The 27,707-nt window shown below is 33.5% G+C and overlaps 1 long non-coding RNA gene across 1 annotated transcript in view; it reads left to right on the top strand.

Moving 5' to 3' along the window:
* The window catches only part of LOC124947830, a 29,409-nt gene extending 1,983 nt beyond the window's left edge, over positions 1 to 27,426 (top strand). The window contains exons 2-3 of the long non-coding RNA XR_007100515.1: positions 24,551 to 24,672; positions 27,059 to 27,426. This is a non-coding gene — a long non-coding RNA (uncharacterized LOC124947830). The remainder of the gene's footprint in view (positions 1 to 24,550; positions 24,673 to 27,058) is intronic.
* Positions 27,427 to 27,707: the final 281 nt, after the last annotated feature.

Genomic DNA, 27,707 nt, shown 5'->3' with positions numbered 1-27,707 from the left:
GCGTGCGAGGGATGTCCTGGCAAGTGACATCTGCTAGGTTATCGTGTTATTTTTATTGCCACTGTCGTACGTACATATATCATCGCGAGGTGTTCATAAATACCTAAGTTGAATATGGCACGAATCTCCTTCGTTAAAATCCCTTCGAATAATAAGTACACGTGTCGTCAATGCTGTCATCTTTTTTTAGTTCCTTCGAAGGAATAATAATTATGATCTATTTATTATAAAAATGTTTACACATTTTACACCCTTGACGAGTAGCTATTTCAATTGTTCGTATATTTTAATGTAATTTATTGAACGATGAGAAGAAGCGGACGAATAAACACAACGATTACTGAAATTAATTAAACCCGTTGAACTTTAATATCAACCAATGTATATCGCGAACTGATTCTACCTCCCTACCTTACTAAAATCGAATTGATAATTAATTTTTCATAAGGATATACACCTCCCCTTGCTTTCATTTCATCCCATATATAATTGAGAAAGTCCTATCGTCTCTTTCCCATGTTCCTCGAAATCACACATGGTTTTGACACGGCAGCGGAACAGTCCGTTGAACAAACACACCGAGACGAAAGTCCGTCGTTCGGTCTTAAACAAACAGTTTCTGCTGAATTTTTGCAAACACGTTGTTTGTACGTCGACGTGTGTACAATTGTGTATGCGCATCAAATCGTCTCCCAAATTCTCTCTCTCTCTCTCTCTCTCTTTCTCTTTCAATCTATCTATGTGTATATTCAGTTCCTTTTTTGATGTATTGTAGAACTAGGCACAATGCTCTAGTCGAGAGACTGATAGAGAGACAGAGATAGAGATAGAGATAGATAGATAGATAGATAGATAGATAGATAGAGAGAGAGAGAGAGAGAGAGAGAGAGAGCGTTGGTTCCTATGAAATCTCTCGAATGAAATTCCTATGAAAATTACAGAACAAAAAGGAAAATTTGACCCAAGCGATTTCCTACAATTTGCAAAAATAAAGCGACAGGACATTACTTGAGATTTTGCGGTCTTTCAAATGGATTTGAGTACGACATATGGGATGCGTATTCGTCAGGAACAACGATCATTCTTCGTCCCTCGTTAATGGAAGGAATCCGTCGTACGAATATTTGCTCCTCTTACCAAGGGTCGAGGAACTTGACACGGAAGGGTTTTTGTTCGCCGAAAGGGACACGCGATGGACCGCGCACGTACCGCTTAATGCATCTACCGGCGTTTAATTGAGAAACTCGCATGCATGCTTTTAAATCTTTCTGCCATGTGATTCTTTTTTTTTTTTTTTTGCCAAATTATTATACCCTTCCGTGAGATAGTTATAACTTTTTTTATTTTTTTTTTATTTTATTTTTCATTATAATCACCTCGTCGTTGTAAAATTTCATATTACTTTTGTAATTGTATTGTATGTTTATAATTTTTCACAACGATAAATCGTTTGTTTAATTATACGAATCGATCGTCTTATAATAATCTTCATTTGACGATAGAATATTATGAAATAAATAATACGAATAATATAATATTGAAAATATAAATCTAATATATTAACGAACAATATGTGAGTTTTATGCTATCATGAAATTGAAGTAAAGAGAAAATAGAGTAGGAGATATTACCACGTGCATGATAGTAGTTAAAGTCATTTGCGAATCACAAGTTGTTGCATCTAGACAGCATTCAGAATTTCCCCCTCCATTATTCACAGTGGTAGATCTATGGGTGAGGGGTAAATACGAACAGGGAATCCAAGGAGGCGTAGTAACTGGGTATTTCACGCCGATGCATTATTTATTACGATGTATGACAAGTATTTTCATGTTAATATTAGACCCTCTGAGCCATTACGTTCATGTAATGGAGCGGAGACACGAAATTCCTTGGTTTTACTTCGCGCACGTTCGTATAGACGAACGATGAGCATGATACATTAGACTAACTGACTATTGAGTCTTTTCTTTGACGAGGAAACAGAGTAACGTTTTAATTTTGCTTTAAACTTGTTAACCAGGAATGAAGAATTAACACGTTAATGTGAGAAAGTTTATTCAAGTGTCTAAGACAAGTGTTAACTAAACTCTGTTTGTTATCTAAAGTTAAAGAACTATAAGGATGACGCAAATGAACTTAAACACGATATGTAATATGTCTTTTATTGTTGTTTTTTTTTTTTTTTTTTTTTTTTTTTTTTATGACAATGGGTCTGTAGGAAAAAACAAAGAACGATCTTGGAAATTGTTAGAAATTGATCGGCATATTCGCAGTGTAAACCACGGAGCATAATGTGAGCTCATTTTCGCAATCACAATAGTTGAACAGAATACATTTTATATTAAAATGTATTGAACAATATACGCTTTCTTGTAAGTCATTAAAATCTATAATTGTATTTAATTGTCAATCAATTATCAGCACGTTTCATTGAAAGCCATTTCCCAGAGTAATAATCAAGTTCAGTATTCAAAATCAATATAACTCGTAGATGTAAGTTATGAAAAAAAAAAAACATTATGAAAAATGATGAAAAAATAAATGTTGTGGAAAAAAAATTAGAAAAAAAATTCGTAAAGAATCACGATTATTTCTTCCCTATGAAGTAAAATTATACGTCGCATCGTACTTATAAATTATATCATACTGTCTACAATAAAATAATTTTCATAATTTATATTACTTGTTTATTCATCGAAGAATATACATCACGGAGTCCTTTATTGTTTAATGATCGTAATACAAATTATGACATTTTGCATTTATTACGAGCATGATGAATTAATTCATTTCTACAAAATTGCCGTACGAAGAACTTATTGAACTATAAAATAACATCTATCGATTAATTCGAAGATTTCTAAAATTCGTTTCCATCTTGAGATTTTATATTGTCGTTGCGATGTCATTAGCGATGATATTTTAAAATGAAAATTAAACATTAACTCGAATTAACCCACATTTAGGCGAACAATTTAACTAGTTAATGTTTGGTCACTGACCGATATATATATATATATATATATTGATATTATATTACTTTATATAAAGATATATCACGTAAATATTATGTTACACGTTGAATGCAGTGTCACTAATTTGTTGCTTCGAAAAACGTTTAAATATCTTTTTTTTTTTCTTAATGCACAAAATATATATTTAAAATAAAAATATTAAAATATAATTATATCAATTTTGAGTGATTTTTTGAAAAGCAATAAAAGCATTTGTCAGCTATGCAGGGCAATATGTCACAGAATGCTTTATATTATATAATTAGTGACATAATGCATCAATGAAATATTGAAGAGATCGTATTATCTAAGAAAAATAATATTTGAAAGATAAATTATTGAATATATTCAATATAGACATTATTGCGGATAGATAAACGATTAAAAAACATTTTTTAAAGCAACTGCAAAAGAAAATTTTTATTTACATACGTTTATCTGGATAAAATTGGTAAGCAAATGGTAAACTGCTTCTTGCGTACTTATGGATTTTCGGGCATTATTGGGATGGCGCTTGGATTATGCTAAGTACTAAACATGTTAAAATGAAATCGAAATACAATTGTCTCGTAAGATAAAAAATGTATATCGAGAGATAATTAATTAATTAGAATTAATTGTTTAGATAATACACGCTTAATGCAACTGAATTATTTCCTTATTGATCTCAATCTTACGAAGAATCTTTTGTGACGTTGAAAAATATACGTTTGATATTTTTATTTGGCGAATTCTTACGAGTTTATTGTTTTTTTTTTTTCTTTTTTGTGGATTTAGTCGATTTTCCAGTTATCACTTTTCCGTTAAATGTGATCCATTAATCCATTGCAGTTTAAAATATTAAAATTTGACAAGAAATAAAAGCTCGCTATTAAAGTAAGGATATGGTAACTTTCCAATCGTAAAAAATAAGACCCGACAGAAAATAGAAAGAAATTTTATTTCGAAGTTTTACCCGGAATTCTTGATACGCATTTTACTACATCGTTATAAACCCCTTTTAATTAGATTTTCTTTGAATCTCCGTGAAATCGCATGACGGAGGGTGCATCTAGAAATTACATAATTTACGACGCTTACTTCTTTTTTTATTTTAACTTCGCATGAGAGCAAGGCATGTTATGATGTGTATGAAAGCAAGTTAAAATTAACGAAAGACAGCACTTAATTTTTCTCTATTACGAATAAATTACACTTTGGTCGTACCACGTTCGTTATATGTCATATACACGTATACACATGTAACTTGTATTAATGCTATATAAGAGCAAAGACTTAGTTTAGGGTGTATCGGTAAAAAATATAATTAAGCGAAATTAACGAAAAACGGAGAGAAAGAGAAATAAAGAGAGATAGAGATAGATAGATAGGTAGAGAGAGAGAGAGAGAGAGAGAGGGAGAGAGAGAAAGAGAGAAAGAGAGAGAGAGAGAGACAATATTAAAATCCGTAAGTGAACCAATTCATCAAAACTTACGAGTACGTTTTAAACGTCACCTAATTATAGGAATAATAAGTTAATCGTGTAACCACGCGCCAAAGTTGGAAGGCTGCGGACCGTGTAACGAAATATTACCGCGATAATCAGCATCACGAACCATAGGAGCCGATATCCCATATCCACAATTTATAATTAAGAATTTTATTAGCGAAGATATTATGCGGCTAATCGTCGGTAATTGGTAAATGGCCGGAAAGCCATGTGCGGGTGCACTCACCGGTCGATCGATTTCGATACCGAACACCCATGGGCCGTACCGTCTGAAATTTATTCCCTTATTTATTGCATTGCCTCGTTTTCTCTATCGCCACCTATTTTACTAAATTCCTGACCCGAACGAACAGCTCTTTGTTTTTTACGTTCCCCTCTCTCTCTCTCTCTCTCTCTCTCTCTCTCTCATTCTCTTTTTCTCTGTCTGTCTCTCTCTGACTGTCCTTTTTTCTTTTTCATTTTTTTTTTTTTTTTATTGCTCCTGTGATCAACGAGGTGTTACAATTGAAAATGGCATTTTAAAAATTTCACAATTTGAAGAAAATTTATGCGTACGTATATTTTGAACAAAAAGGGCAAATTGGAAGCAATGCGATCAGCAGTTCGAATTTTATAACGTAACCGCCCTTTTAATTTATGATCCTCATTTATGAGTATCAAAAGTTTGTTTTAAAAGTATACAGAACATAATCGTAGTGGAAGAGAAATACCGCGAGAAAGAGAAAGAGAATGGAAGAGAGAGAGAGAGAGAGAGAGAGAGAGAGAGGAGAGGGAGAGGACAAAAGTCGAAACGTGACACGCAATGTCGTAGATTACGAGGGGAGTGAGCTAGTCGAAAGTCATTAAGGGTGGAAAATCACAGTGCGTAGCGGACCATCCCCTCGGAAATCGCCTTCCCAGCAACGAATAAACCGTAACTTTTGCCAAGCTCAAGCTATGCTTCTATCCACCTACGAACATGAGTAAACTTCTATCATGTAGGAGGAAATCATACACACAGGAATAGAGTTATACAAACACACACGCACACAAAATACATAGAACTACGCACATTCCGGTAGATCGCGTTTTTCCTCGAAGCTTTACAGGAAGGAAGAAGAAGGCGAAAGAAAACAAATTCCCTGAGGCAGTAAACCGTTTTCGTCGAGTCATTCGACGGTTAATAACTTTTTACAACGATTTTGTAACATTGTAGTAGTTAATTCTCGCGAGCCCAAGCTTCCTCTTTTTATTCTCTTTCTTTTACTCAGTTCTCACATCCAGAAACCATTCTCCATCGAATATCACCTTATGTTCGTAGCGTGAAATTGGCCGGTGAAAAATAATAAAGTGAAAAAAGAGAGAGAGAGAGTGAGAGAGAAAAAAAAGAGAAAGAGGAAGAAAACGCATGAAAAACTACAACTTTTCATCATTTTCCTTTCTCTTTTACATTAACTACGCAGGATTACTCTTGGGCCCTTTTACAGGCACTGGTAAGGCTCGAATACGCGGTTTCATAGTTGTCATGCATATGGATCGTCAGTGAATTCATCGTGTATACACACGTCAAGAAATAAATATGTATGAGGGGAATGCAGTGAGATTATTCGTTACTATCTTATTTCCTTCTATATTTTTACGAGTATATATATATATATATATATATATATATATATATATATATATGTACGAGTACATGTAACTCTATGTATATCCCATATAACCTTACACTTTTCTTCTTGATTCTTTTCCATGCTCGTATTATTCTTCCCCTTTATGCAATATCTCCTTTCTTCCTCCCTTGAGATCGATCAAACGATTAGATAATCGAGTAAGCTAGGTAGAATTTATCTGATCGAGTGACAAGTTGACAACGTATATTTTCCTATATATATATATATATATATATATATATATATATATATATATATGTATATATAAATATATGAGAATTAATTAGTTCGAGTCTTAGTACAAGAGGAAATGCATAATTATTTGATGCGGCTATTAACTATTACGAGATCCTTAATTATTTATTTAGACTTCTATCAGAACGAAATAAACGAATGAAGTCACAAGGAAACATTGTTGTTTCGTGCTAACGGTGGGAGGTTGATAAGAACGGAGCTTTCGCAGGGATTAATGAAAAGCGTCCCGGTAATTAACATGTCCTGTCGTTACGCCGACTTTCTTTTTGTTCTTCATTTTTATTCTCTCTCTTTCTCTCTCTCTCTCTCTCTCTCTCTCTCTCTCTCTCTCCTTCTCTTTCTCTCTTTTTCTCGCTCTTATACACACACACACACACGCACACACTCTTTTTTTTTCTCTTTCTTTTTTCTATTTCTCTATACGTTCACGCTCATTCGCTCGAAACTTCATTAAGGGCGTTGCTTAATTAAAAATTAATAACAAAGATAAAACATCGATGACGTCTAACGATGCGTACTTCGTACAATAGAAGATACCCGGAAGTAAAGTTGAAGGGCCGTCGAAATATTGTTCTGTATTATGAATGATGCGCGAGTTTTCATAACGCGATGAATACGATACTTTTTCAATACGATACATGGTATGGATACCCATCCATGCCGAAGTATTTCTTTCTTAAAGTCTTTTGTTGTTATCAAACTTTCATCGAGATGTTATATCGATTTCCCTTCAAAGTGATCCTCTTGACGTTGCTTTTATCCTTCTTTCAGCAGTTATTTTAAAATCCAAATCGTTTCCAAACGAGAAAAATTGTAGGTACGCGGATTCAGAAAATAAAAGCCAAGAAAAAACAAAACAATCGTTCGCTTTATCCCATGAGCCTAAGTCTCATATATATATATATATATATATATATATATATATATATATATATATATTTTTATTATTCAATATTCTTTATAACATCAATCGTTGTTACGCTTAATTTGAAATTTGTAATGCTAAACTTGTATAAACATATATATATATATATATATGTATATATATATATATATATACACATGTTATTTTCCTAACCAGAGGGAGATAAATTGTAATTGATTAACTAATTTAATTAATAATCCCCGCCAAGCTGGACAAACGCGAGTTGATTGTAGTTAGATTCTAAATTTGATCAAACGCGTATAATTATTTGACGTTAAGATTAACATTATCGATAATTATGAATCACTGATCATTGTAAATCGATGATATCGAAGAGAGGCGTACATGCGTGTTCTATTTTCATGATTTGATTGGGAGACAAAATAATCAAAGGAAACTCAAGTTAAAATTAAACTACACTGTAGAAAAAAAATTCAGTCGGTTATAGATAAGGCACGCATGAGAGTTACTATTAAAAAATGTTCTCATCAACGTCAACACTGCACAATGGGGTGATGCATCGAAACAAGGATTGATGTTTTGCTAACTAAACAATTCCATCTCGACTATTGAAAGTCAATGAACATCTCAACATAGAATTCATTGATTAATTCACTTCAAATAACCAACGCATACGAACATCTTTTGGTAAAAATTTTAATTCGAGGAAGTTTCAATCGTCATGATTATTTTGAGATTAAACTAAAGTCTAATTCGAAATTACTTTCAGAAAGTCTTAAGATTATTAACCATTAATGATCTCAAATGAATCATAGTAGTAAAACTTTTCCGGATAATTATGTTGAATTAATGTGTCTGCTTGTAAAACCTAATACCGTAAGTAATATCCTTAATATATTATTATTTGTTTTATATTTTAAAGTTATCTCGTATTGAACTCCTGGGACATGTTATCGATATTTTATCAAGTCTCGATAAGTTCAATTTCCTATCATTTTCCTCTCAACTCTTTCGTTCCGCAATCGATATTCACTCATCATATCAAAAATTATCGTTTATCATATCCGCACACATATCTATAAATGTAAATAATCAGAAATAAGTTGTTACAAATCAATATATTATCGATTTAAGAATAATTCACGATAAATATTGTGTAAAAAAGCATGAGAACAAAATAAGCAGGTTTTTAACTGTCGCATCTTTAAGAGTAAATTGATTTTGATAAATTTTTGATACCTGAGATATGACAAATTAGTAGATTGTAAGTTTCCCATCAGATTTATCAACGATTCCATGAGCTTTTTTCCTCTATTAAGAGTTAAGATATCTCGAATAGAAGCTCCTGCGTAGATATCAAGTACCCGTAAGATACTCTTTCAATTCAATCGGCTCTTATTTCACGTAGCGCAGACTCATATTTCATTTTCCTCGGAATATAAAGGCAATTGAATCTCTTTAGAAAATTACCTGACGCGCTGGCTAGCCAACCAACCAACCAGCCAACCTTGGAAAAGGTGGCGTAAACGAATTTTGAACGCGATAATCCTCGGTGATTCATACGTTTCCACGTAATGTCTACGCCATCCACGTACATCAGCCATTTTCCTTTTACCACTCGTTCCTCCGACACTTCAATTCTGAAGAAAACATTCGATCGTTCAGGCCAACATCCAAAACTTTCGCGTCGAATGATTCTTATTAAATTACTATAGAAATGTATAATATCAGAGAATCGATGATTTATATATATATATATATATGTAGTAGTAGAGGATGAAAAAAAACATTCAATTCATTCAAAAATTCATGACTTATGTCATGAATAAATATATATTGAATATTATAAAATTAATGTTACGAATATATTTAATTAAATAAATTTCGTCCTTCAATTCTATCCATTATATAGATATATAAAAAGAAAGAGAAAAAAAAGGAACCTTGAACACGTTAACCATTCTTTTAACATATATGAATTTCGATATTTCACGATTAAAAAAAAAAAAAAAAAAAAAAAAAAGGAAAAAAAACAAACAAACAAAAAGAGAAAAAGAAACAAATAATTAATGCGAATTAATATCGTAAAATGAATTACGTTTTTTTAACACTATAAAGAAGGGAAGAATGAGTAAATTAAAATGCGAGAATAGAAACTGAATCGTCGTAAAGTAACGAACGACGAAAACGGTATTTCTTGTGTCCTTCTTTTTTCTTCCCCCCCCCCTCCTACTCCTGTCCCTTTTCCCCTCTGGACTCCCCTCTTCCAGGGAATTATAAAGCGAACAAATTCCCCGTCATAATTTATGGTCCTATCTTCTGGCCACGGCTCGCCGGATAATCCCCTGTGCTGCTCGCTTGTCGGCGCTACTTTCTCTGTGCAGCACCCTCTCCTCCAAAAGCTCACCCATTCTCTCCCACATTTCCCCCCCCCCCCCCCACCTCTCCGTACTTTTCTCTCTTTTTCCACGTTTCCACTCGCATGTTTGTATGTAAGACACGTTTGCGCAGTGAAAACGCGTAGTGGAAACACAACGAGCAAAGATGCAATCCGTTCTATGAGAATTCGAAAGAAATCTTTAAATCGTTTCGTAGCTCTACGCCTTCGGTTATATCGAAGAGTTTGAATTTCGATAAAACGTTATATGAGACGATTTTTCGTAGGGAATAATATCGATCTAAGTAAACGAATTCTTTAAATATTCTTTTTAATTTAATTCCAAAGAATTTATAACTTTCGTTGGATCATAATTTGAAAATAAATAAAATAATTTCATGAATTTGATCAATTCATTATAAACACATGAAATACATGCAACGTAATATATTTTCATTATTTTTGAATTGAATTCCTACCAGACAAACTTTATTTTCCATGATATTTATACTCGTAATATTATAGAAATAAATACTTTACATTTCGGAGCTCGGGCTTAACTCGCAGTACGCGTTTACGTACTTATCGTAACGTGATATCCAAAAGGGAGAAGGAGGTTAGGGGATTGAAGGGGTTGAAAGTAAGGTGGTTTGAGATCGCTATGGTAAGAGTAGGCACCATACGGTGAACGCTTTTGCACGAGCGTACTGCCACACGCTCGAAAAATCGCGAATTCCGCGACGGTACGTCGCATGAATCGCTTTATCCGTAGACCCGATGCCCGGAACTTTTCACCGGCTCGTAACTCTCTTTAACTTTTGCCCTTCTGGATCGAGCTCGTTGCCTCGCAATTTTTTTCTGTCCTTTCTTTCCTCGCTCCCAACCCCCTCCCCCTCCCCCTACCCCGCCCCCGCCCCCGCCCCCGCCTCGCCCCGCTCCGACCCTCTCCTCGCCCTCTTCACTTTCCGTCTTCCAGACGTTATCCAACAACGTTCTACAATATGAAAATTGTACGATATTTTGCTGGTCACTCAATTTCGCAATGCTTCTTCTCACAGATAAATTGAATTTTTATTCTAATTCAAATTAATCCATGATATCTCTTACATCTTTCCCCTCATGGTTCTATATTCTATATTCTCTTTTTTTTTCCTCGCATATTATATCAAATAATGTGATTCGTGAATATCACTTTATTATTATTTAACATTAATATTTTTAATAAATACAATTATGTTCGGACGTTGATAATTACGTTTGTTTTTATTATATTTTAGAATATCGTGATCGTTAGTTGGTCCTTGGTGCATGATAAAATTAGATGCATCGGTGCCAGGTACGAAATCGTATGTCACACAAACAGTATAGAATACCCATGGGATGAATCGTAACGAAGAAGGGCTTGGGAGAGATAGAGAAAGAGTGAGAGAGCGACAGACTAAATACTATGGAGCCAATTGTTGTTGATTTTATTAAGCTCAAGTCGTTATTGTATTACCACGCTACGAATAATTAAAGTCGAATAAGCTCTTTGTATCACTCTTTCGTTTTTCTCTCGTTAAAACCCATCGTATTTCCATTACGACTGGCAAATATTACGAATATTTTTTTCATCAAAATCATACTAGAGATCATAGTTTTCTCAATCGTGAAACTCTCTTTATTCGTGACTGTCACAAAAATGTACTAATAAAATCATTATTTAATTTCTATAGTCATGGTTAATAATTTTAATGAGTTTTCGTTTGATTAACGTATATTACGTGATATTGCTCGCTCCTATTTATGAGAAAATATTGAAAAGAAAAGAAAGAGAAAAAAAAAAGAGAAGGAAAAAAAAATGAAATTAAAAGAAAAATAACGATGCGTCGGTACATGAAAAAAAAAAAAAAAAAAAAAACAAACAAAACCAAAAACAAAAAAGAGCAAAAAAAAAAAGATACAAGAATATATAGAATGGCGAGTTAGATGAGGCTCGGAATTCCCGTATCGGCTCGATCCCGTGGCGACACTCCGGTAAATCAGATAAACTCAGCCTAATTTGAATATCCGCGCGCATTATCAAAATGCGATATCGTAGCAGGGTCACGTGGGTCAGCGGTGCGTATCGAAACACAATTTTAATGCATATAGATTAGATCAATTTATAATAAGCCCAGTTTTGCAGAGCACGCACACATTCTCTTCAACCGGCTGTGGATACTATCTCACTCCGATCATCCACCATTCCTTTTCCAACTCTCTCATACTTTTCACGAGCGTCCCGAAACGAGTTACCTTCGATATCGCGCTAAATTCGTATTTATATTTCCCGTTTATTGCTATAATACCGCACCATTATCGGTATTTATTAGCCTAACCGATCGAACGTATGGTTTACATTAAACTCTGACCATTCTCGAGTATACAGATAGAAACACAATTACAGATGCGATACACTCTTTTGCGTGCATGAAATTGTACGCGTTCTCGCTTAGCCTCTGGCGGTTGATAAAATGTTGAAAGCACTTTGCACGTATGTAAATCCAAATGGTTAATGGATTACCGTGTCCGCGGTATACGCGAAGAGGTTAAAAGACGGTGCTTGCTTACAAAAAGGAAATATATTTAATTGTCACCTACTCGCGATAGAATTATAATTAGAAACGGGATTATAATCTGCGTCGGGAATATTTGCAATGTTAATTAAGTAGATAGGAAATTCGTAGGAGATGAGAGCGCAGGTGTTACCATCCGATTACTTAATTTATTCGATACGAACTAATTATTAAGAATAAAATGTTCGTTGCATGAAAGATCATTCTTTAAGCGTAATTTTAAATTTATTAAAAGTATCAACTTAAATGTATAAAAAAAGAAAAAAAAAAAAAGAAAAACTATTAACTCGAATATGCAACAACGGTGATAATGCAAGTCGAGCGCGCGCGCCCGCGCGTCCTACGCGTTACTACGATACCGGTAAAATAATGTTTACAAAATGCACTTACTCTACGAGTGTTTGTCACAATTTTATTCTCCGCATTTCTCCTTCCTTGTCTAATATAAAATCTACATCTACACACAATGATACGAGTAACGTGGTATTCCAATTTTCAGAGACGATGTATCTTCCTGGTTGGCTCGAGGTTCTCGCAAGCAAGGCCGACGGCTTGCCAACTGGAAGTTCATTAACGAACTAAATTACCGTATCCGTTACTTTTATCGTACCACCACGAACGTATAATGCACTCTCCAGTCCGCGAAATCGTTTCTGACGATATTTGGCTCCGCGGATGTTTTTAGAGGCCACTTTCTAACGCTAGCAAATCAGAAATTCTCAGATATTTCTTTGGGGTGGGATTTAAATCGAACTGCCAACGTTAATGTCCATATAACAAAGAAAAATTATAACGTATATACGTCTTACGAGTTATTTCTCTTGGTACAAAAAAAAATAGATCGGGCCCTGTGTAAAAGTCGATAATTAAAAATCTGCAAGAATGATAATACGTTACGATTTATCATATTAATATCGATGACATTGAAATATCATTACGGTAAAAACTCATCGAAGTGACTCGCAAGAAAAATGTAAAGATGATTACGTATCGTAAATTGTTGCGGCGAGCAACAAATGTTCGCTAATTTACAGTGCGAAAATTTATGCTAATGGTCTTGTACGCCGCACAAATACGTGTGTAATACTGATAATAGACATGCCGGCCATACGTTATGCCACGTGAGCGTGTCACATATGGTAGCTATAACTAAACTGTTATTTTTAATTTATGTCCTCAATTTACCGAGCAACGAAGCTCAGCGTTATACTGCACGATAATTAATGCTAACCCGTTGGTCACATGAAATTATCTACCCGATAATTTTTATTCTCCACCCCCTGAGTAGAGCTTTACCCTCTCTCTCTCTCTCTCTCTCTCTCTCTCTCTCTCTCTCTCTCTCTCTCTCTCTCTCTCTCTCTCTCTCTCTCTCTCTCTCTGTCTTTGTCTCTGGCTCTGTCTCTCTCTTTTTTTCTCTCTTTTAATTCTCTAGTATTAAACTATATGTTTAGAGGCAACCACTACACGGCATTCATGCACGTGCAGCTCTTTCCTGTGTTTTTTTTCACTCCCCTATATTTAATGAAATTGACATTGTTATGACTTCAAAGTACACCCTATAATATACTTTCTAACAATCTGAGATATAATTTTTTCTCTATTTTTTTACAGCTTCTTTTTTCCTTTATTTTCTTTTTCTTTCTTTTTTTTTCTTTTTTTTTTTTTTTAATCTATTTCCTAAAGATTCTGTGGAAAAATTTGCCAAACAAACAATCGCTTAGTTTTTGTAGTCATTAATTGAGCGAAACGATTATTTATAACGTTTTGAATATCAATGATAGTTATTAAAATAAAAGGCACATTTATATCAATAAATTATATCAATAAATAATATAATTAATGATAAATTGTATACGCATGTGTATATATTTATGTTGAAAAATCATTATGTTATATAATTGCACCCGACACATTTAAATACACAGTAATAATATACAACATAAATAGTCAGATTCGAAAATAAATCAAATAAATTGGACAAAATGTTTCACTTCAAATTGAAACTGCCAGGTCTTATACATAACTGTACTGTTTTATTTCTGTGATTTTGTAAAGTCTTTAATACATGCAATCGCATCGATTATTTATCTGTTTTTTATTTTACATATGCATCGATATGCTTTCGATATAAAACTAATGTAATTAGAATTAATTGCCTGTTGATTGATAACTGCCACCATTATCTATCGATCTTCGTCAATGCCCATGTTCGGCCATGTTGAACCAATAAAAAATGCGATAGGAATGCGCTATTGAAATTCTTTTGCAAAAATTGAAATTAACACTCTTTTTATTTTTTATTTAACCTGTGAAAGCATAAGAAATAATTCATACCAATAATACTAACAGTTCGATATATTTTTTTTCATTTAGACATTTGTTTTGTCATCTACGTAATATCGTGAAAAGGAGAATATTTCTAAGAATTTTTTGAACTATATACCTATTTCAAAATGGACAACGTGTAGATATTTATTTCTATCGCTCATCAAAATACTTTATTACAATAGTTTGTAAACAAAATACTAGCATAGTAATTAGATTATTTTAAGAGCTCAAGAAAGAATGAAATCTATGATATTATGAATAGCTTAGTTAATTATAGTATCGTCTATTAAGTATAATTACAAGATTCCCGGTTTTCGAATCCTGACCCAGTTAGAACTTATTTTCTCATACGACTATACCAATAAAATTCTAACTACATATATAATAACATAACAACAGAGAAAGATGATATGCCGATTGATCGATTATTATGCATGCTTCGTTAAGTCGATAACGAGCATTGCAATCAAAGGAAATTGGAGCAGGCAATGCAACAAAAAATATCATCATTAAGATCGAATCTCAAAGAGATCAAATTAATTTGCAAAAACATTTATGAGAAATGTTAAATTATTTTAATTATCGTGACTAATTAAATTTATCTTCTCAATGAATCGGTAAAAAAAAAAAATTGGCGCAATTGAAAGTGAAAGTATAATGAATCTACTTTCGAATGTTCTACAGAGATGGATCAATCTGTTCGAATCCAAGAGAAATAACGTAGGATAAACGATTATCTTCTTTTCATAAAAATTTCGTATTTATAGAAAGGATTGTCTTATTATTAATCATTGACTATCCAGGGGTCATATCGTTGACAAAATTTTGTCAAAAAATGTTAAATAACGTGATAGCTCTTATTTCAATTTTTGTTGAAAAATGCTAAGCGACACAATGAGCGCGCTTCTATCAATGCACATCGGTAGATCCAAGCGCATCGTTAATTGCGCAACCTGGCCCAATGTTCTGACATTGTTCAACATGAATATGTGAACAGTATGATAGGGATGAGTGGGACTCAAACGATTAAATTATTTATGAACAAATATCTTTAAACTATTTTCTCTAAATGATCTCTTTTCTAAGTATATCATTCGCACGTATCATTTTTAAAATAATGCACGTATGATATTTATCACTCACACACATACATACACGCATTTGTTTATAAGAATTATTTGTATATTATTATAGATCCGTTTAAATAAATAATTTCTCATTTCGATACTAATAAAATGTAACTTTAAATTTCTAAAGAATTTGAACGGTACGAGTTATTGAAAATTTTCGAACGAAAAGTGCCAAGCGAGTCGGTCGCGCTTCTTTCGTTTCATGTCCAAAAATGCCAAGTAGACAAAACCGAGATGTCTGTTTCATTCCATGTCGAAAAGTGCCAATGACGCGTTCGTGCTGTTTTTTGACTAGAACATTTTTTGCATATTTTTTCTACTTCCTTTGATTAAATGACACTCGGCATTGATGTAAGTATGAATTGTTAAGAATAGTGAATTTTTAACGATTTAAAACTATTATTTAATTTTATGTATATTATTCAATAAAATTCGAATACACCGTCATTTTTATATCACAGAGCCTGATAAAAGTTATTCATTTTCAACTTAGTATTCAACGTTTTTAATAAGAATAAAACTTTAGGTACATTGAGTACTATCGCGAGTAGTCGTCGATAAACACTGAAACGTATGAGTGCATGTGCACTTGGTTACGACGACCAGGGAAACACGAATGACTTCTAGGAAATTCCCTAGTCGTGGTGACCAATGAAATATATATTGAATCAAATGCACGAATTCGTACTACACCAAGTCTCTTGAAGGCCAGACACTAGTGAATATAGTCTTTGAGAGGTCCGAGGTAACCTTCTCCATGCACCTATTCCCATGCATAAATCCGCCACTGAGACTAGACATTGTAATTTTACATCCTTACAACGTAGACACGATTGATTCCCATATACTTATCTATTATTAATGAATTTAATATACTTAAATAATCGTCATATTGATATTATTGAGATTCTTAGAAAGTTGAAGAATTTATTTTCATACTTTCCAATATTTATCAAAAATTCTTTAAATATTCCTTTTACACTTGAATATTCTCCTTTTGTATTCTTATTATAAAGAATGCGTCTGAAGTTTCTTCTTTTTCTTTTTTTATTTCTTTTTTTTTCCTCTGAAAACAACTTCATTATTATAACTATCTCTTTGATATCCATTCTCTTCGACGATTTATACGATCCTGATAAATTCGAGTCGGTTGTTGGAGTTTGATCGTCTTTTTGCTCTTTCAACGAGCCTAACGCTTCTAGCGATTCATAAGTTGATTTAAAGATACGTTAAAAGGTTCCTTTGTTCTTACCGCTACATCTCGAAGATGCATATTGTGAGAGCGTTCAGGATAGGTGTTTCTCTTCTCTACTTTATCATTGACGTGGTCAAAAAAGGGCAAGGTAATAAGAAGAAAAAAAAAAAAAGGAATGTTAAAACAAAAGAGTACCAACTCTTAATGCTTAAGGAATCTCAATCTCGCGTAAAAGCGTCACACCGCATAGCCTTTCGTTCCTTGAGGCTACTCACGGCACTGAAACAATGGCCCTATATATCGTGCGACACATGCGTGCGAAATCGTATTAATTTATCGCAGGGCAATTACAAGGAGCAATATATTAGGCAAGCCGGAGCTACAAACGTGGAGAAAGAGAGACAGAAAGAGAGAGAGACAGAGAGAGAGAGAGAGAGAGAGAGAGAGAGAGAGAGAGAGTTAACGAGCCTACAGATTGCATAGAAGACGAGGGAAATGAGGTTAGTAAGGGGGAGGCAGAAAAGAAAGAGAGAGAGAGAGAGACAAAGACGGATAATAAAGGAAATCTTTATCAGAGAAAAGGGAGTCGGTATAGTGGAATGAAAGACGAGAACAAACCAAATGTAGAAGAACGATAAAGGGAATCAATAAGATCTTGTGCATGTGTATGTATCAGAGAGAAATATAGGGAGTTCATTTAAATTCGTAAAATTCTTGCAAGAAGGATGCATTTGTCGGCCTTTCTCATCAATTTCTAATATTCTTTTCTTACCTTTATTAAGATCTAGTAATCAATTTTAATCGAACAAAAAGTATTACATGATTCGATTCAATTTATTAAGATTGTGCAAGAGAATTTGAGTATCGCGTGTTGGTATAATGATGAAGGATTATCGTTAAACGAAAAAGTAACTTTATTTCTTTTAAATGTAAAAAATATTTAATGTAAGTACATTTCCTGACGATATGTATGATATAGTAAGGAAATATTAAAGAGAAAAGAAAAGTTTAAGTTTTTTTTTTTATTATAGTGAATCAGAAAAGCAACAGGCCTTTCGTGTTGGACTTTTACAGTTCTATTGATATCTAAGTTTGTATAAATGGTTTTATATATAACAGAACGATGCGACGACCTTTTTACATTTGCACATGAAATCGATAAATTTAATCGAATTATTTACGAATTGAACTATGACTGTCGGATAATGCGGAAGAAAGGAGAAAGAGTTTGAAAATTCTATGCACTCATCCTCGTTAATTAATATTTTTTTCCACGTAATAGCTGAGCCAACTTTGAAAACATTCGTGGAAAAATCGATTGCTGAACACAATCTATTTCGTTGTTTCGAACTCAACACGTTCGAACGATGGTATTTCTTGTTCAATTTTTATGAAAGGCGTGGGTCACGGAAAATGGGTGAAAAGACTGGTGACAGTGGGTTTAACTAAAAAAATAATATAAAAAAGGAGAAAAAAAGTATATGTGAGAGCGTACGAGAAAGAGAGAGAGAGAGAGAGAGGAAAAGGATGAGGGAGAACATAAAAAAAATGTCGTAACCATACGTGTATATATATATATATATGAATTTACTCCACGTGCCACGCGTGCTCTCGAAAAAATGTCTACTCGTCACCTTTCTCGTACCAAAATTCACATACTATAATAAAATATTTGCCCTCTGTATTATCATAGAACCCGTTTCGAAATTATCAAAAATTCGTCAATATATTTCAATCATTTTTCGTTGCGCGATCCCTTGTTATGAAAATAAAGATAAATTGAATTTGAAAAACAGCTTGGAAAAAATTTGAAAAAATTGGAGATGTCGTTCTCGTATTCTAAATTTTCGATCGTAATTTCCGAGCGAGTAACTCGTTTAAAACAGTATGTTAAATAAAGCGTTGATTTTTTGTGTAATGTTATAATTAGAATCAAGTTTCAAATTATTTTTTTTATTATTTTCACCATAAACGAATCACGTACACCATCCGCCATCTGTTGGTCCAGTACTACACCAGTAATGTTCTGTCTCTCTTTCTTTCTCTCTCTCTCTCTCTCTCTCTCTGCCTCTCTTTCTCTCTCTCTCTCTCTCTCTCTCTCTCTCTCTCTTTCTCTCTCTCTCTCTGCAAAAGTATTTTCCCTTCATTCTATCCCTAAATCTTTTTTCTCTCATTAAATGATGATTTTTTTCGTATAGATATATAATGCATGTAAAGGCAATATATGGGAGAAGATATAATGGATAATAAAAATTACAAAAAAAAAAAAATAATAAAATGTGAAAAGAATGTAATAATGAAGTAAAAATTTTTAATTTTAAATTTGTAAAGATAATTAAGCGCGATTCAATCAAATACCTTCAAATTTATATGCGAGATCGCATGGAAATTTGAATTTTCATTCAAATATGAAAAATATTATACGGACAGATATTTGCGTATTAGAGAGAAAGAGAAAAAGAGATAGAGAGAGAGAGAGAGAGAGAGAAATACATTTATTTAATGCCTATAACTGTGTTAAAAAAAGTAGAGAAAATACTAATTAGCAATTTCCAATAACAATATATATATATATATATATATATATATATATATATATATATATATATATATAAAGTAGAGAGATTATAACGAAGTATCAATAAAAGGATGTTCATGAGAAAGAATTAGTCAGAAAAACAAAATATCAGTGTACATAGTTACTTACAATTAGATACAGTAGGATAAGTAAATATACAATACGAATAAGAATAGGATAAATGATAAATACACAAAGGTAGTAATAGACATGAGTATGTATAAAATAAAAACTATAATAAGAGAGAGAGAGAGAGAGAGGGGGAGAAAGAGAGAGAGAGAATATTTAGTATTAAATATAATAAAGTAAGAATTGAATTAGATATTAATACAAATTATAAAATATAAATATTAGATGAATAGTATAATGTAATATAGCATAGGAAGGAGAAGCTAATATAGACAAGAAAGAATATAGAATACAGAAAGAATAAGCTAATATTGAAGGAATAAGCGTGAAAATAAAAATAATTAAATGATTAACATAAATTATTATGTTTACACTGTCCATTTACTCAAATGTTATTCGAATTTGATGAAAAATTTGTTTCATTCTTTCACACAGAGTTTCAATACTATCAATGAACTTTTCGTAGACAATGGAATTCAAATAACACGAGTAAAAATCCATCGGATTTAAATCGGCCGAACGATCAAGCGAGACAATAGGACTTTCTATTTTTTTAGTTTAGAAAAAGTAAAAAAAGAAGAGGATGTATAATAGGAAACAATGCGAAAAAAAAGAAAGAAACAGTCTTGACAGTCTTTAATATAATAAATTTTTAAAATTAAGAAAAAAACGATATATATATATATATATAATTCTATAATACATATATAATAAACGATAGACAATTTTGGAAGAAAAAATGTTTTGAAGAAAAAAATAAAAATAGAAATAGACGTGAAGAGAATATTAAAAATAAATGAAAAGTAAAACGGATGATAAAGATGATGATAGAGAGAGAGAGAGAGAGAGAGAGAGAGAGAGAGAGAGAGAGAGGAGGAAAGAGAAAAATAGACTAGCTAATTATTTAAATAAACTGCTAATTTTATTTAATACTCTTTCATTTTGCAGTTTCACTTTTCAATTGAAAAATATCCAAAAAATATTTAGAGAGACGAAAACGAGAGAGACAGGATAAATGATTGTTATATAATAAATTTTTTGCAATTCTTTAACTATGAACATTTTTAATAAAGCCATTGGAATTGTGTTAATTGTTTTAATTGGTCGATGTACGTCGATGGGATGGAACGTGCCTAAACGCATACGCTTTCCATAACAAAGTTAAGAACGTCGGACTGACGTTAACACGAATTCAGAACGTTGGCTTACAAAACTGTCAAAGTTTATTCTGATCTCTTCGCTAATAGATTAACTTATTCGCGATATTCTGAATTATAAGCTATTCGTATCATTTACATGAGAAAATAAGTTGCATGTGTTAAATGCCCGAAAGAATTTGTACGTATGTACATACGTGCATTAAACGCACTTTAAGCTCGTCTCATGATTATTTTTATCTAAAAAAAAAAAAAAAAAAAAAAAAAAAAAATAGAAAAAATAGAAAGAAAAGTAAAGTCCCTTTTTTCTCTTTGTCAGTAATTTGAAATAAGAAGAAAAGAAGAAAAAGAAAAAGAAGAAAATGAAAAAGAGAAGAGATAAGCGAAGAATGACTGAATCAGAATCAAGTAAATGAGAAGGAAACGAGTTCGAAGTTCGATACAAATCGATTCTTTCGTACCGATTGAGAGGGAAACTTCGATAAAGATAGGAAAGATAGGAAAGATAGGAAATGGAAGATTCATTAATATCTATCGACTCGAACCAAAGCAAGTATCTATTCACGAGGGTTAGTGGAAGGGACGATGGTACCGGTTAGTGAAGAAAATGGGATGGTTTCAGGCACATGTAGTTACAAAAAACTTTGATTCTCTTTCTCTTTTCCCTTCGATCTCGGTTCCGTGTTAAAAGGACGAATAGTTGGAAGGTAAGACGAGGGGTTGGAGGTAATGGAGGCGTATAGAAGATAAAAGTGATCGTGTTAGACGATAACGAGGAGTAGTAGAAGCTAGAGTAAGAAGAAGAGGAAGAGAAAGAAGAAGAAGAAGAAGAAGAAGAAAAAAAATAAGAAGAAAAAGAAGAAAAAAATAAAGAAGAAGAAGAAGAAGAAGAAGAAGAAGAAGAAGTAGAAAACGATGACGAGGACAACGAAGAAAAAGGAAAGAAAAAGAAATTTTAGAACGAATGTCGGCAGACTCCCACATCTATTTGTCTCGTTATAGTTTATCGATACGACGGGACGAAACGAGCCGAGTCGATGGCGTCGTCCACTCACAGAAAAAGGGAGTAAGAGAAAGATATATATATATATATATATATATATGTGTGTAGAGAGAGAGGGGGGGGGAGAGAGAGAGAGAGAGAGAGAGAGAAAGAGTGTGTGCGCGATGACACTTTAAAACCACTTTAAACTTCGACCAGGCTCTCGCGCGTGCACATCAGGCGCGAAGATGGAAGGTAGTTGGGATCGAGGGGATAAAGAGGAGGAGTGAAAGGGGTGAAAAGGATGAGGAGAAGAATAGAGAAAATTCTGTCTCTTTCTTTCCCTCTCTCCCTTTCATGCTCCTTTAAGTGTCGAGAATTTATTGGGAAATAATAGAGTGAGCTTGCTGGCATGGTTCGTATATAGACACAACCAATAATTCGTCGAGGTGGAACTCTTCTGGATGTACGAGACCAGACTACTACTTCCCCTTTTATACATCCTTTGCGCTCTGGAAACTCTTTGAAGTCTAAATTGACCCTCGGTTGGCGACCATTACCAAGATCTCCGTTGGGCGTCGTTTCTTTATCTCTCTCTTTCTCTCTCTCTCTCTCTCTCTCTCTCTCTCTCTCTCTTTCTTTTATTCTTTCTTTCCCCCTTTTCTCCACCTCTTTTTCTCGCTTTCTACAATTCCTTGTCCTATTTATTCTTACCTTCCTTCTTTCTTCCTTCTTCCGAGACTCTCGAAGCAAACACGGGCTACGTGTCGACTACGTGTCTCTCCTATCTACCACGATGAATGTCAAAGGACGAGAGAACATCGCGTAAATTGCAGCTCGTTGTTTTTGAGACTATCATATATCACATGAAGGCTCGGTATCTTTATTCTCTCTCTCTCTCTCTCTCCACCTTTCTCTCTTTTTCGCTTACTCTCCCTCTTGAAGTCAATGCACGAAAAGAGAGATCGATATGGTGTTAAGAATAAACGCAGAAGGGAAAGCAGGTCGAGGTCGTTTCTTCGTATTTTTACGAAAGAGGAAAAGGAGATCATCATTAATAAAAGGACGGAGGAAGAAACCTGAGTGGGATGATACGTCACTATTTCCCGGACCTGGTTTGTTTGTTTGTTTCTATCCGTATTTATTTAATGATATCGATTCGACTCGACCCGGACTCGACTCGACTCGACTCAACTCGGAACTAATGATCCAATTTATTTTCGTTCAAAGCCGTAGTGAATACAGAATGAAATCTCTTTTTTGTTTTCTCTCTCTCTCTCTCTCTCTCTCTTTCTTTATATTTCTTTTTCTCATTATAATTCTTTATCATTTTCTTATGTTAATAATCTCTATTATTCCTGTTCAATGAGTTTCCATCCGTTTGTTAGGTGTGACCGATATCGCATCACTTGCTTCAAAAATTACGATTGTTTTCTCGGACATATTATTTCTTTCTCTCCTTGATCTCTCTTATTCGACACAATTACGAAGAGACAGTATCGATTCATTTCTTTTTTTTCAGTTCCGAGAATGCACGGTTCTCTCTCTCTCTCTCTCTCTCTCTTGATCGGTGAAATCTTTATACGATCCAATTATAAATTTTTTTTTGATGTCACATGTAAATACACTTTAAAGCTTTGAAATTTCTTGCCTCTTAATCTTGACATCCTTTTCGCGCGAAAGGTTCGAATTAATGATTATAAGAAATTATACGCAATAATTTCGAAACACAATACTTTCGTATGTAGGATATAACGAGGAATAATGATTGTATAATACTTAAAGAGGAACGAATGAAAAATGGATTGAATGAAAATTCATTCGATTATTTTTATAAATATAAATAATTATAAATTGGCAATGAGTGGCAACGTGAACGAGAAAGAAATATTTTGAAGACAATCGTTTTTAAAGTTTTTCTTTTTCTTCTTCTTCTTTTTTTTTTTTTTTACTTTTTTCGTAATAAAATTGGACGAATCTCCTATATACGTATACGACAAAGACGTGTTTTCACGAATCGGTTGAATGGTTTGTAATTGACAATACTGTCGCAGTTAATTAGAGGAATGCAAACAGACTTTATCACCGATCTCTGATAGTAGAAGTGCGTAACAGCACTGAAGTGATTACGAGTTGCATTAACCTTCCACAATGGCCGCTTTAATGGTGTCACGGTCGATGTTTTGTCCGTCGCTTCGCATTGTTAGGAGCCGCCACTCGGGGTAAATGAGTTTGCTGGTACCGGAGACGGCAAGAGGATGTAGTAACTATCTATCGCCGGTACAACGAGAGAGAGTGGAGAGAGAGTCTATGAGCTGGATCGTTCTATAGTATTTGAGGAACATTAGACAAGGAATTCATCTTCTAGATACTTGTTATCGATCCGATAATTCGATAATTCGACCGTCGTTGATAAGGATTTTTTTATTAGTTTTTTCTTCTTCTTCTTTCTCTCATTTTCCTCCTTCGATATCCACTTATAACTTATAGATATTAACGGGAAAGAAAAGGAGATATATTCGCAAGGGTCAGAAACATTTCAAGAACGTTCGTATTCTTGGGTATAAATACGTTTTCTCCTACTCAAAGCGTGGATTCCAATTTGCCAGAATGTTCGGAACACGTACACCCATGGGACTGTTATTTCTAATAGGAGATTTTCAAAAGTTGCACCCACAACCCTCCTCGTTAGGGAGGTCAGTAATTGCATGGTAGCAACGTGCTAAGATGCCTGTTCTTTTCTTTCTTTCTTTCTTTCTTTCTCTTTATTTTCTTAGAATCGACCAGACGTTTCTTGAGCCCAACGACGAAAGGACGACGAGAGAAAGAGATTGAAGAAAAAGAAAGAGACGAGACAAGAGGGAAGTTAACGGAGACGAGGGAAAAGAGTGCGAAGAGGGTGAGAACGTTATCACTAGAGATCACGCTAATCTAATGCCTTCGTCGTCCTGCACGGACCCTCAGCCTGATCCAACCTGACTTTTTCTAACGATTCACTTCTTGCCCTCTTCTTTCTTCCTCATTCTCCTCTTTCTCCTTTATTCTCGTTTTTCCACTCGTCTACGAGAGAATCATTGGCCTAGCGCACCAATCCGTGGTTATCCAGAAGAATCCCATCCTCGTAATTATCCGATAAGCAAGAGAAAATGCTTATTTATCCTTCCATCTTTTAAGATACATTCGGAATAATCATCGTTCAATAACACAATCCCAATCCGATGATATCAGATTATTTAATATATCTTTTACTAGTTATAATTTCGCAACACATTAAATTATTCACTTCGATTTAAACGATATAAATATTTAAAATATATATAATAATTTACATTTGTTTTGTACAACTTTAATACGAAGTTTGATTCGCGAAATAAGTCTCATGATTCTTCGCTTTGCAATTCCCTTAACTCCAATGTTAAGCTTCGAAGTTCAAAGTGACATTTCCCGCGATAACGAACGACTCGTTCGATTCGAACGGCGTTATCGAATCGGCCGGCCGGATTTTCCAGGTGGACCGTTAAATTTTGCCGACAAAACAATAACGAATCGTTCGCCCGAAGGATCGTCAAACAATAAATAATGTTTTTGCAATAAATAATCGTATTACCGCGAGTACGCGTGGGGTTTGGCCAGTGCGTTACTCTACGTTCTCCCAATGAACCACCGACCCTGGAAGTCAGGGGTCATGTGCGTGCAGTTGCGATGTTATCGCGATAATCGACGTTCGATAATATCCTCCAATAAATTTGACGCGATAACCAAGAGGATTTATATTATTGGAATACCTCCGACCATAAACGCCCATTAGGATGTGCTCCGGGACAATCCGTTTCGATTGAGCCTTGATCGTCTGTGAATAAAATGATGATGATCTCGATACCGTTACGACAGATTCCTTTAATAGTCTTTTATCTTAATCTCCTTCTGTCTTTCATTCCTTTTTACTTCTTTTTATTTTCTTCTATTTCTTTCTTTTCTTTTCTTTTCTTTTTTTTTTTGCTTAACGGGAAACGATAATGAAAGTTTGAAAAATTTTCTTCCCAAATGCGTTCGTAGGAATGCTATTTTTGTTTTTCCTTTTTCTCTTGCCTTTGTTCTCTTTTTTGTTTCTCTCTCTTTTTTTTTTTTATTTTTATTTTAATGATATCGATAAGAACATAATTTATTCCTCCGTTCTTCTTGATCTTTGCCTACTTTCTTTCTGCTCGTATGAAATTTAATGGGAGAAATAACTTGGTAGCTGGTTCGTAGCAAAGGAGCAATAGAATTTCTAGTTGTAAAAGTGATAATACCGTGGACCGGCTGGGCAGAGTTGTCTCTAGGATCCACGTACGATAGCTTAGCGACTACATCTACGCGTATAAATTTTATGAACTGCTTTTATGATCGCATAAATGTTTTATGAACGTGGGAGTCTTTACAGCCCCCACTCGTATCATTTCGACTATCGGCGATTTTTTTCCGACTTCGAAGTTTACTTCGATCTTGGAAAATATCGAGTAACATCGAGATAAATGATTGATATTTTAGAATTCGATTGTTTTAGACTTTCTTATGGAATAACTCAAATTGATTGATTCCTTTCTTTGCTTTTTTCTTTATAAACTTCCTATAGAAATATAGAATCAAATGTTTTATTCATCGCAAAAATCCGTTCTTTCTTAAAATCGATTTTTCCAACTCTTCTTTCTTCCCCCTTTTTTTTCCAGTATTCCGTTGACTCTTTTTTCTTTTTTTCTTTTTTTTTTTATCGCACCCTAAAATATTGTCGTCATTGGGCTTAATCGTGTAATAAAATGTTTTTCTCTCCCCTTGTTTGTCTAGCCGTCTTCCCGGCTCTTTCTCCTCCTTGTGAGAAACTTTGACCGAGGAAAAATAAATAAATTGTCATGGAACAATGCCAGATATCTTCCTTTTCTCTATCTACCCATTATTGTCTATAAATTCTTAAAAGGCATTCTTATTATATTTTTCTCTTCGGTAAGTCCAGTCAGATTTATAAATTTGCGAATCCTTATCTCCTTCTTGATATGACTCTTATGAAGATATATTTCTTTTAAGACATTCTCAATCAAGTCAATCTTTTATAATCAATTTAATTTTGTTTGATAATATCGCAATGATTGAACGGATATAGTATAAGTCTAGTAAATATAGATGTCATATTCGTAGTGTTCTTTAAGCTTGTTAGAATAAATAGTTCGTAAAATGATTAAATTAAAAAGTGTTTTCTAAATGTCATCTAATACGAGTGTTTTATTTAACGAGTTAAAAATGTCTTGTAGATTTGCTGGACAACGGGATGAAAGGGAATGCTTGATCGAGTCCGTGAAAATCATAGGAAGCTTGATTTAAACATGACAAGGAGATCGAAATTGTTATTAACAATTTTCATTGAAAGAGAAGTTTGAACCTTTGTAAACGAAAGCGACACAGGGTATATAATTCATCGACAACTAAAGGAGAATATAGAAATAGCTTGGATTTTTCCAACAGTAAGTTCGAAGATTCTAATGACGATAATAAACTATGTATGCATACATAGGTAAAAATTGTACTCTTTATTTTAAAATTGAGGTACGATAAAGAAAGGTGTCAAACCTATTTAAATGATCGATATGTAAATACTTCCGGTAGTTAGTTTCATGTAAGCCTTGAGCTGTTCATGACGATATCGTCTGATCGCTCTTTGATAATACGAATATGTAAAAGTATTTGAAAACTTTCAATCGGATAATAAATTAAATTGATTAATAAATAATATTAAATATGTATTATATATATATATATATATATATATATATATATAATATTATATAAAATAATTTCGTATGGAATATGAATTAAAAGTATTTCGATTTTATATATTTCATCCATGATCATCGATTTTAACATTCGCTGAAAAATAAGACTTCTTTTTCTCTTCTTCTTTAA

Source organism: Vespa velutina, chromosome 3 (genome assembly GCF_912470025.1).
Source record: "Vespa velutina chromosome 3, iVesVel2.1, whole genome shotgun sequence".
NCBI classification, from domain to species: Eukaryota; Metazoa; Arthropoda; class Insecta; order Hymenoptera; family Vespidae; genus Vespa; species Vespa velutina.
The sequence above is the reverse complement of the archived record's forward strand: the minus strand, read 5'-3'. Positions and strand labels throughout refer to the sequence as shown.